Below are 9,910 nucleotides of genomic sequence, written 5' to 3'. Positions count from 1 at the left end.
ATCGCATGGGTACGTCATGGCTTTTTACTTCCTTTGAGAGCTGCCAGCTCAAAGCCCGAATGTGAGCAAGATGTCTCTTGCAGGTGTGAGAATATAGACCTGCATCGTGTGTGCCATGTTGTTCTGTGATCCCCTTACATGTTCTGCTATTCAGTATGCCAGTGTATATCACAATGTATGATGGGAACTTCTCGTGGGTGTTTGGTTGCAGACGTGGGTACAGGGAGGGCTTTTCCAGCGTCTCGGCTGGGTCCTGCGCTGGAGCTCACCTGGCATCCCAGGGGTGAGTAGTCAGTCCTGACTGACTTCACAGACTAAGCGCTCGTGTTCAGTATGTTATTCTTGAGAAATTTAACTTTATACTTTCTGTTAAGGTCCTCAGAGAGCAAAGTACAAAGCTAAAGCTGAAATAGGAAAATCTCCCCAGCAGTCACTAGAAGTCCTAAAGGAAATCCTGAAAGAATTGGACAAAGCAGCACGAGGTGGGTATAACCGGAAGACTTGGGAAGCTGAGGTTTCAGATGCATGTATGGACAAGCCGTAGCCTACGCAGCAGGAAGGGATCGGTCAGAGCCTCACTGCACTGTCACTCAAACTTCACGCCTTGCAGGTGCTGGTGAGCTGTAGAGATGGTGCAGAGTCTCTGCTGCCAGTTGTGGTTCAGCTGAGCCCCAGGGGCGGCTGCTGCCCCAGTTATAGCGTTACTGGCCAGAGCTGTTCTGGGCAGATGTTGGCATCCAGCTGGCAGGAGCTGGCAGTGCTCACACCTTGAGTGTGTGAGGGACTTGGCTGAGGAGCCGATTCCTGATAAGCCATGAGAGGGCCAGCACCCTGCCAGTCGCTGGCGGGGAGAGTGCCCTTGGCCGGTGGGCAGGATGCGCCGGGAGCTTGGGGTCACTGAGACCGGCAGGCTTTGCCTGGGCTGCAGGCATCCCCTGGGCAGGATGGGAGCACCCCGGCTTCACAGCCTGGTCTAACCCCATTGTTCTCCTTGATGTCTGAGGACTCCCCGTGACACCTCGGGGGCAGGGACAGGCGAAAGCTGGACACCCAGCTGAAGGCCAGACACCTAATTTGAAGGCAGCTAAAATGAAGGGCTGTGAATTCGGTGTCGGGTGGTTTGCCTGTCTGTTTCTAGTTGTGTTTTAGATAACTTGGTTGTGGTTTTCCTCTTGTTTTGGGGGACTGTGGGCTCTTTGCTGCCACTTGCGAAAGTGCCCAGAATATGGTAGCAAGAGCTTGCGGTTCAGTCCAGCATGCGTGTCTGTTACCATGTGGTGGAGTTGGTATGATGGGAAGTGCTTCTCAGAAGGACTCTTTCCCCAGCTGAACTGGTTACAGCATCTTCCTGTCTTCTGCGAAGGAAGTAATTTACCATCATCTTGCAGTTTGCCAAAAATGCACTAAGTGGAATGTGAACAAGATCACATGCAATCCCCTGCACTCTCAGCAGGTCAGGATTTGCTGTCTATTGGTAAACTGGAAAGTGTCTAGCGCTTAAATTTTTCTCCATGAATGACACGTTGTTTGGACTAGTGACTAGGTGCACCCCCAAATGCCCAGGCTTTGTTTCTAAGCGTTATGAATGTATTTTGAGAAGTATTGCCTCCTGAAGATACCGCGTTCCTGATGAGGAACGGTTACTTCTAATTAAACCGAGCCACTTTCTTTCTAAAGAGATGGACCGTGAGACTGCGGAGAAGGAGGCGTTTCAGGACGGAGATAGTCAGGCAGTGCCAGTCTCTGACGAAAAAACAGGGGCAATTCAATCCACAGGCGTGCCAGGTAATTGCTGTCCTTCAGTCATCCAGTGTCATGAATCAAAATCACTGTGTGTCTGCAGCCTCTTCCCCTGGTGCCCGCTACTGCACATCTTGTCAGCAGCCAAACTATTAGTACAGAGCGAGTGTTCTGAAAGAAGCCAGGAACGGCTCTCTGAGGATGACTGTCATCTCTGGGGTGTGGAGGTTACTGCCATCGGTGTGCCAGAGAGACACTCACTCGGAACCCTCTGTGTGGGTGCAGTGAGGTGCTCACCTCCCACCGCACCCTGTTCACAGGAATTTCAGAACTTTGCCATTTTGGGAACGAGGCCATCTGAACCACCCTCAGCAGATGATGGGAAATACAACTCTTAATTGAACGTGCCTCCTGCAATACCTGCATCCCAGAGCTTGCCCTGAGTCCCCCTAAGCACAACAGAGGGGGATCCCTCCTGTGAACTGAGGTCCAAAGGGATTCACTGGCGGATCGGGCATGGGCTTAGAGGGAACCTGTGCCACCCTCCTGCACCTTCTGTGCCTGAGCCATGCTGAGGCTTTACCTTTCTCTGATTCTTGGCAGTGGCAGTGCTGTCCAGCCCTGCAGAAGCCCACCACGCCAGGAGATATGAATTTTCTCCAAAGAGTGCAGGTAATTAGCAGTCTTGCAGGGGGCCATAAGTGGGAGGCAAGTCCTGAAACCTGGGGGCATGCAGGCCCTGCCTGCGCTGGAGAAAAGGTGAAGAGGGAGAACGAGGTTCAGGTGTCTCCTGAGAGGACCTGACTCCATCCCCTCGGGGTGTGGGTGCTGGGCTGGGGAGAGAGCTGGGGGTGGCACTGCCTGAGGCAGGGATGGGTTTTGTCTGTGTTGCTCAAAGGAACGATTGGTCAAACAGCTGCGCTCCCCCACATGCTCTCCATCTGGCCTCATGAGTTCTGTTCAGTGGGACAACTTGTCCCAAAGAGCCAGAGAGAGCCTCCAGGCAGCACCACTAGCAAGCCTTGGAGAGTGAAGGTGGGTGAGCACAAAAGAAATTGTGTGCAAATGTGAGGGGTGGCCGAGAAGGGGGAGCAAACCCGTGACACTGGGAAAACTGGATTACGGCCGTACCAGAGTGTAAGCAAAGCTCTGAGGAGAAAGAGAGGCTCCAGAGTGCATTAATTTGCAACGGCTTTGGGAGTTTCCTTTGCTTCTACTGAAACCAAGGAAACGTTGCAGCCCCAGCATGTTCGCTGGTGCAGAGATGCTAACAAAGTGAGAAAGAACATTTCCTGGCAATGTCAGACCTCCTGTGAGATTACCAGTAGTATGCAGGACACACTAATGCACAGAATTGTTCCTCCAGGCACGGATGGCAAGAGAAACACAAATGCTATGGATCCTCAAGGTTTCCGGTATTACTGCATAGAAGGCGCCGTGGCGGTCTTGGGCTCCGTGCTGTTTGGAATGATATTGTGTTGTGTGATCCGCCTGTGGAGGAAGAGACGACGGTGAGTTGTGGGGAGGATTTTTTGCCAAACTTCTATATTAGATGGCGGCTATTAGCCATGAAACATTTAGAGGCAGGGTATTCTGGAATGCCGAGTCAGTTACCGGCCAAACTCTACTGAGATTTGTGCTGTAAGATGTTTTAACTGGCCTCTCAATTCACATGGGCACTCTTTTCTGAAAGCCCTTCCTCCTGTGGCAAGTGTTAGTTAAAAGTGACCCTGCCTCGACAAGAGCAGACCCAGCAACAGACGGAGGCAGACACAGCCATAAAAAGTGAGAATTGCAATCTGCCTGCCAGTGAACCTACCAGCAGAAATCACCCTGTTAGGTGATGCCGTAAATCCCAGAGGTTCACCTCGGCCAGGGTGTCCCAGCAACTGAGACCGTGGTGAGGAGCCTTCCCAGCTCTCGGCCTTGCTTTGGAGAGAGAGAGTCAGTCTGTCCCATCTGCACCTGAGCACTGCCAGCATGCGTGTTCTCAGCACAGGCAGGGTTTTTTTCTGTGCAGGGGTACGTATCTCTTTGGATACGTATTCTGAAAGGAGGATGGAGGGCACGTCACTGAGCAGAGAGCCGAGGCTGTGCCCTTGTCTGGTCAGGGACGGGCAGGGCAGCCGAGTGCTGGTCTCTGCCAGGCACGCTGAGAAAGGCGAACAGGAGGCTCTCCTGGCCCTGCAGCGCTGTGCCCAGCTTTGGTCCCCTCGGTCTGTCGCGGGCAGGTCTCCTTCCAGGCACGTGCAGAGCAGGCAGGTCAGGATGGTCAGGGCCGAGAGGAGACGAGCCGTGGGCAGGCGAGCGGAGCCCCAGACGAGGGGTGCGGGGTGCCCCGTTTTCTGCACGGAGCTCTCCATGCCCACAGCTCCCAGGCGCAGCCAGGTGCCCGCACCCCACGGGTGTGCTGCCCCGCACCCTCACACCCGCCCGGCCCCACAGCCGCGGTGGGGCCTCAGCAGCCTCCTCTCTCCGCAGGCGCCTCTCCGCAGCTTCGTGAGCCCGTGCAGGAGGTGGAAATAAACGGACGCCTGTGAAGTTGAAAGCAGACGACAGATGAACCGTTATTGCTAAAACACACACATATTTATAATCACATATTCTGCAAAGTCATTGTACACGCTGAATTGGTTTTGTGTGGCAAGGTTTTGGTGGGGGGGGGTGGTTACATGGGTGGCTTCTGTAAGAAGCTGCTGGAAGCTTCTCCTGTGTTCAAGAGAGCCCATACCAGCCGGCTCTAAGACGGACCCGCCGCTGGCCAAGGCCGAGCCAATCAGCAATAGTGGTAACGCCTCTGTGATAACATTTTTAAGAAGGTAAAAAAAAAAGTTGGGACAGAGAGAAACAGCCGCCAGAGAGAGGAGGGAGAACATGTAAGAGAAATAACCCTGCGGACACCAAGAAGAAGGGGGAGGAGATGCTCCAGGCGCCCGAGCAGAGATTCCCCTGCAGCCTGTGGTGAAGACCCTGGTGAGGCAGGCTGTCCCCCTGCAGTCTAGGGAGGTCCACGGTGGAGCAGATCTCCACCTGTAGCCCGTGGAGGATCCCACACCGGAGCAGGTGGGTTCCCGAAGGAGGCTATGACCCTGTGGGAACCCCGTGCTGGAGCAGGCTTCTGGCAGGACCTGCGGATCTGTGGAGAGAGGAACCCACGGAGCAGGTTTTTCTGGCAGGACTTGTGACCCCGTGGGGGACCCACGCTGGAGCAGTGTGCTCCTGAAGGACTGCACGTCGTGGAAAGGACCCATGCTGGAGCAGTTTGTGAAGAACTGCAGCCCATGGGAAGGGCCCACGTTGGAGAAGTTCGTGGAGGACTGTCTCCCGTGGGTGGGACCCCATGCTGGAGCAGGGGAAGAGTGTGATGAGCCTTCCCCCTGAGGAGGATGAAGCGGCAGAAAATAACGTGTGATTACCGTAAACCCCATCCCCGTCCCCCTGTGCCGCTGCGGGGGGGGTTGGTAGAGAAATCCGGGAGTGAAGTTATGCCTGGGAAGGAGGGAGGGGTGGAGGGAAGGTGTTCTGAGATTTGGTTTTATTTCTCATTACCTTACTCTGGTTGATTTGTAATAAATTGAGTTAATTTTCCCCAAGTGGAGTCCGTTTTGCCCGTGACGGTAATTGGTGAATGATCTCTCCTGTCCTTATCTCGACCCGCAAGCTCTTTGTTATATTTTTCTCTCCCCTGTCCAGCTGAGGAGGGGGGAGTGATAGAACGGCTTTGGTGGGCACCTGGCGTTCAGCCAGGGTCAACCCATCACGCACACGCACAAGCATGGAATATTATTGGTTATACCATCACTGTACATGCGCATAAACATAAGGCATAATTGGTTATACCAACACTGTACACGTGCATAAACATAAGACATAATTGGTTATACCAACTAAAACATGCGAAACTTGTCTCAGTCTAATTGGTCAAGATAAACTGCCGAATTTAGGTTCTTTGTGCCAAGTTCCCTTCATCGTGGAATGCGCACTCGTGTTCTTCTAATTGGCTTTATTATCATATTCTGTTCAAGGTCTTCTAAAGGCGTCTGGAATGCTCTTGTGACCATTAGCTAAATATGTTCCTACAACTCCCCTTTTTTGTTTTTCGACAATTAACACATGCTGTATTGCCTTTTGCAAAGACCTGTGAACACAGTTAATTAAACACGGAGCACAAGAGCTACAGAGCACAACCATGGCAGGAGGGCAGGGACCGGTCACCTCGAAAAGCGCACACAGACGTGGGAGCGGGGTTGGACCATAGGTGCAAGGGCAGCACAGGGTGATCCACTGCTGATTCATCCAGCATGCTGACATTTTACTGCTTCCTCATTCTCTGGACAAGTTCCCTTGATTTAAATCCCCTTCATACCCTTGCTGGAGAGGGGAGCGTTAAATGGACCACACAGCTTCCTCGGTGAGGCCTTGTAATTTCCCTGGGACCCCAGCGCAGGGAAGAGCATCTCCAGAGCATCCCTTTTCCAGCCCATGAGATGCTCTTTGTGACAAGGCAGGTGCCCGTCGGTCCAACGGACAAGGCCCTGCAGGGCTCCCATCAGGTCATCCTTTCACCTACCCATCTTCCAGCCGCCACTCCAGGGGCTGGCAGTCTCACGTGGGTCCCCTGACATAGCCCTTAGCCCCAGTCAAGGTCTCATGCCTCAGCGTGTGCTTGCAGGGCTTGTTTCCTTCCCACTGGCAAGGGCTGTGTTCCCATTCAATGCTGCTGGGCAACCTGGAGATTTTTCTAGGGGTCGCATTGCTTTGCAGTCCACGGGTGTGATTGACGTGCTGCATGGGAGATGAGGACACAAGCTGACCTAGTTTGGAAAGTGGACCCTCCCTCTCCAGGCAACGCCAGCCCCCTGCTTTTTCCTTTGACTTCTCCAGCCTGATGATCTCCACTGTCAACTTCTACCTGTCCTACGGTAAGTGTCTCTATCACAGCTATTACTACGGTGACACAGCACTAAAATACCCCCACATTAAAAGCACCAACATTCAGGTCACAGGTAAAGAAGGAGGAGGACAGAGGAAAAGAAATGTTCTATTTTGAAAGAAATCCCCTTTTTTTCCTCCAATAACTATCAGTGGATGTAAAAAAAAAGTGAGAAAAAATTTCAGGTCAGCCACAACACTGGGTTTCAACTCTGAGCCTGTAATTTTGTGGCTGTTCCGGAATGTCTTACAGTGAAAGAAGAGTTTGAAATGTCAGTCTTCCAAACTGATTTTTGGCTGATTTTGACGCCATCAAGCCTAGAATCGTTTTGGATGCCTTGATTAATTTTCCTCTAAATTAAAAAAATGCAGCAAAAGAAGAAAAACGTGAGAGAGTCACAAAAGCCTTTGGTGTCACTAAAAACATATCCTCCTCAGCTCGGGCAACAAGAGAGAAAAGTTTTGCCCCTTTTACTCATTATGTCAGCCCTTGAAGAGCTGAGCACTGCACGGTTTCCTCTCTGGTTTGTGCCAGTAGGGAACCAGCAGAGCAGCCAGGAAAGCCAAGGGAGCACTAAGGGACCTGGCTGGGATGAGGGGAGGAACCTGCAGTTGAATTCCCAGTTGAGCATGGGCCTGCTGTTTCAGAGGCAGCAAATCAACGAATGCACCCTCTCCGCTACAGCTGACCTTCATGGTAGGTGGCAGATGGTAGCTCCTTCCACTTTTGTTTCTGCACCACCACATCAAACTGCAATCGCACAGCTGATGAGGAAACCTAGGTGTAGATTAATGGCTCAAATTTCTTATCTGAGAGGGAGGGAGGCCTTCCGAAAGCGTCCAAAAGAGCACCGGTGGAAATTCTCCTTCTTGTTGCCATGTGAGGAGAGGCTGAGAGAGCTGGCGCTCTCCAGCTGGGGAAAGAGAAGACTGGAGGGGAGGGGAGGTGTATTATCAATGTGTATAAAAAGCTTCTGGGAGGGAAGGAAGATGAGGGGGCCAGGCTCTTCTCAGGAGCGTGCACTGAGAGTACCCGAAGCAAGAGGCACAAATTAAAGCACATTCTATTCCAGCTGCACATGAGAAAACAACTTTGCTGTCAGAGGGGACAAACGCTGGCACGGGATGCCCAGGGAGGTTGTGGACTCTGCGTCCTTGGAGATACTCAAAACCCAAGGGGACACAGTCCTGCGCAACCTGCTCTAGGTGACCCTGCTTGAGCGGAGGGGTTGGACCAGATGACCTCCACAGGTCTCTCCTAACCTCAGCCGTTCTGTGTGATTCTGTGCTTTACTCCTAAAGCCCCTGAACTCAGCCCTGATGCCTGCTGGAAAGGATTCTGGGACAAGGGATGATCCCAAACTCCTCCAATACAATTTATCACAAAACAACCTCTACCTCAGCCAGAAGATCACGCAGCAGACACAGTCAGAAAAGAGAAAAATATCCTTTTATTGTGGACACGAAGTGCGGGAGCCCGGGAGTCACCGTGGTTCAGCCAGTTCCAGGAAACTGGCACCTACAACGAGAGAGTCAGAAAGCACTGATAAATGCACAAAGGCAGGAACAGGCATGACTTGGTTCCCCTTTCTCTGGGCAACACAGTCGACAAGGACTTGTTTTCAGCCCAGAAGAGAGAGACATTGCTGGCATTGACTACAGGATGGCTCTGGCCCCTTATCCCCATGGGTAATACCACGCAGCAGGGCTCGATGGGAAGCCCCTGGGGAGCTGCCACGGAGTTATTTCCAAAGCCTGTGCAGCACCGTCCCTTGCCGTCCTTGCCAGCGACTTCAACTGATGTAGAGCAGTGTTCAGAGTTGGGAAAGACAGGCAGCAGAGCCTGGTACACACCTGGGCTTCTTCACCTTCTGGCCCTTCCTGCTTTCTTTCAGTCCCCATCTTTTTCTCTCTTCCCTCTTTCCTTTTCTTGTTGGCATTCCCTCTCCTCTGCCCAGGCCTCTTTTCTCCTTCTTTTTCTTTGGTTTTCATTTTCCTGGGGGCAGCCTGCAAACCTTTCCATCCCACAGTGTGATTAGATAGGTAAAGCCAGGATCAACTGCAATCAGTTCTGGATTTAACCAAAGCGGACTCATTTTACCTGCTTTCCTCTGAAGGCCTCTTGAGTTCTTCTGCGCATACCAGGGAGTCCACTGTGGTCTCTGGGGTGGCTGGAGGCAAAACAACAGGTGCCTAAACCAGAAATGTCGGCATTAGCAGGTGGCAAGGGACGCCCTGGACTAGCAGGCGACTGTTTGGCAAATTGCTACCATAGCTCTACAGAGAAGATCCCTTTGGCCAGTTTGCATTAGCCTTGTCTTCCAAGGGCCTCCCTTTGGAACACAATGTTCACACAGGTGTGTGATGCTTGTGGGGGCCATTCAGCAGGGAGCCTGTGGTCCCCCTCCGGGCAAGAAAAGGCTTGCCCACTTCATTCTGCCAGGGTTTCTTCTGCCCTCCCGACACAGAGCTCTGTTGATATCCCTTTGGTGCAATACCACCTTCTGCGGTAGGAGGCTTTGCTTTTGAAATCTCTCTTTCTGGAGGTACTTTGTAGCTATTTCCCTTGGTTAAGCACATGACTAATGCATTTGAGAAACAACCATTCCAGTTTTACTTACAATGTATCATGCCAGTGGGAAAAAAACCCCCAAACCCACAGAAAGCCACAAGAGATGGAATGCCAGGAAGAGGCACAGCAGCTACTTGGACTCATCAGGAGCTCCCCTCCTACATGAGACATGTTGTCCCAGTGTTTGTGGAGCTGCCATACCTCTGCTGTTTCCGATCCCATCACTGTGTCTGCCCCTGCTGCTTTCTGGAGGATGAGCAGAGAGGGTGGTGTGTCCAGGAAGGATTTTGCCTGGTGCTCCACGTCTGCTTCGCCTGCAGGGCCACATTGCTCTTCCAAAGGCAGCTCTGGAAAGCAAAAGCATGTGCAGGCCACATTGCTCTTCCAAAGGCAGCTCTGGAAAGCAAAAGCATGTGCAGCGAAGTGACTTGTTGGAAGCGGACAACAGCTAAAGCAACCTGAAGCCCTACACCGGTTATCTGCTCAGACTGTGACAACCCTCAGTCCCTCCTCATACCTGTGGATCTGCCCATGGGCGCTGGCAACTCCTCGACTGGTGGACTGGAAAGGCCAGCCATCTCCTCCCCAAAGATTTTCCTGCAGTTTTCAAGCAGGAACTCCACTAGCACATTCACCTCCACACAGGAAAGCCTTGCTTTCAGCACA

At 52.3% G+C, this 9,910-nt stretch overlaps 1 long non-coding RNA gene across 1 annotated transcript; it reads right to left on the bottom strand.

The window, feature by feature from the left end:
* Window positions 1-8,572: 8,572 nt before the first annotated feature.
* On the bottom strand, window positions 8,573-9,514 carry LOC142025878 (uncharacterized). Its single transcript, XR_012648730.1, has 3 exons — window positions 9,446-9,514; window positions 8,774-8,865; window positions 8,573-8,687 (listed from the first exon to the last, which is right to left on the bottom strand). It is a non-coding gene; the product is annotated as an uncharacterized LOC142025878 (long non-coding RNA).
* Between the last annotated feature and the right edge of the window lie 396 nt (window positions 9,515-9,910).

Source organism: Buteo buteo, chromosome 30 (assembly GCF_964188355.1).
Source record: "Buteo buteo chromosome 30, bButBut1.hap1.1, whole genome shotgun sequence".
Taxonomy (NCBI): Eukaryota; Metazoa; Chordata; class Aves; order Accipitriformes; family Accipitridae; genus Buteo; species Buteo buteo.
The sequence above is the reverse complement of the archived record's forward strand: the minus strand, read 5'-3'. Positions and strand labels throughout refer to the sequence as shown.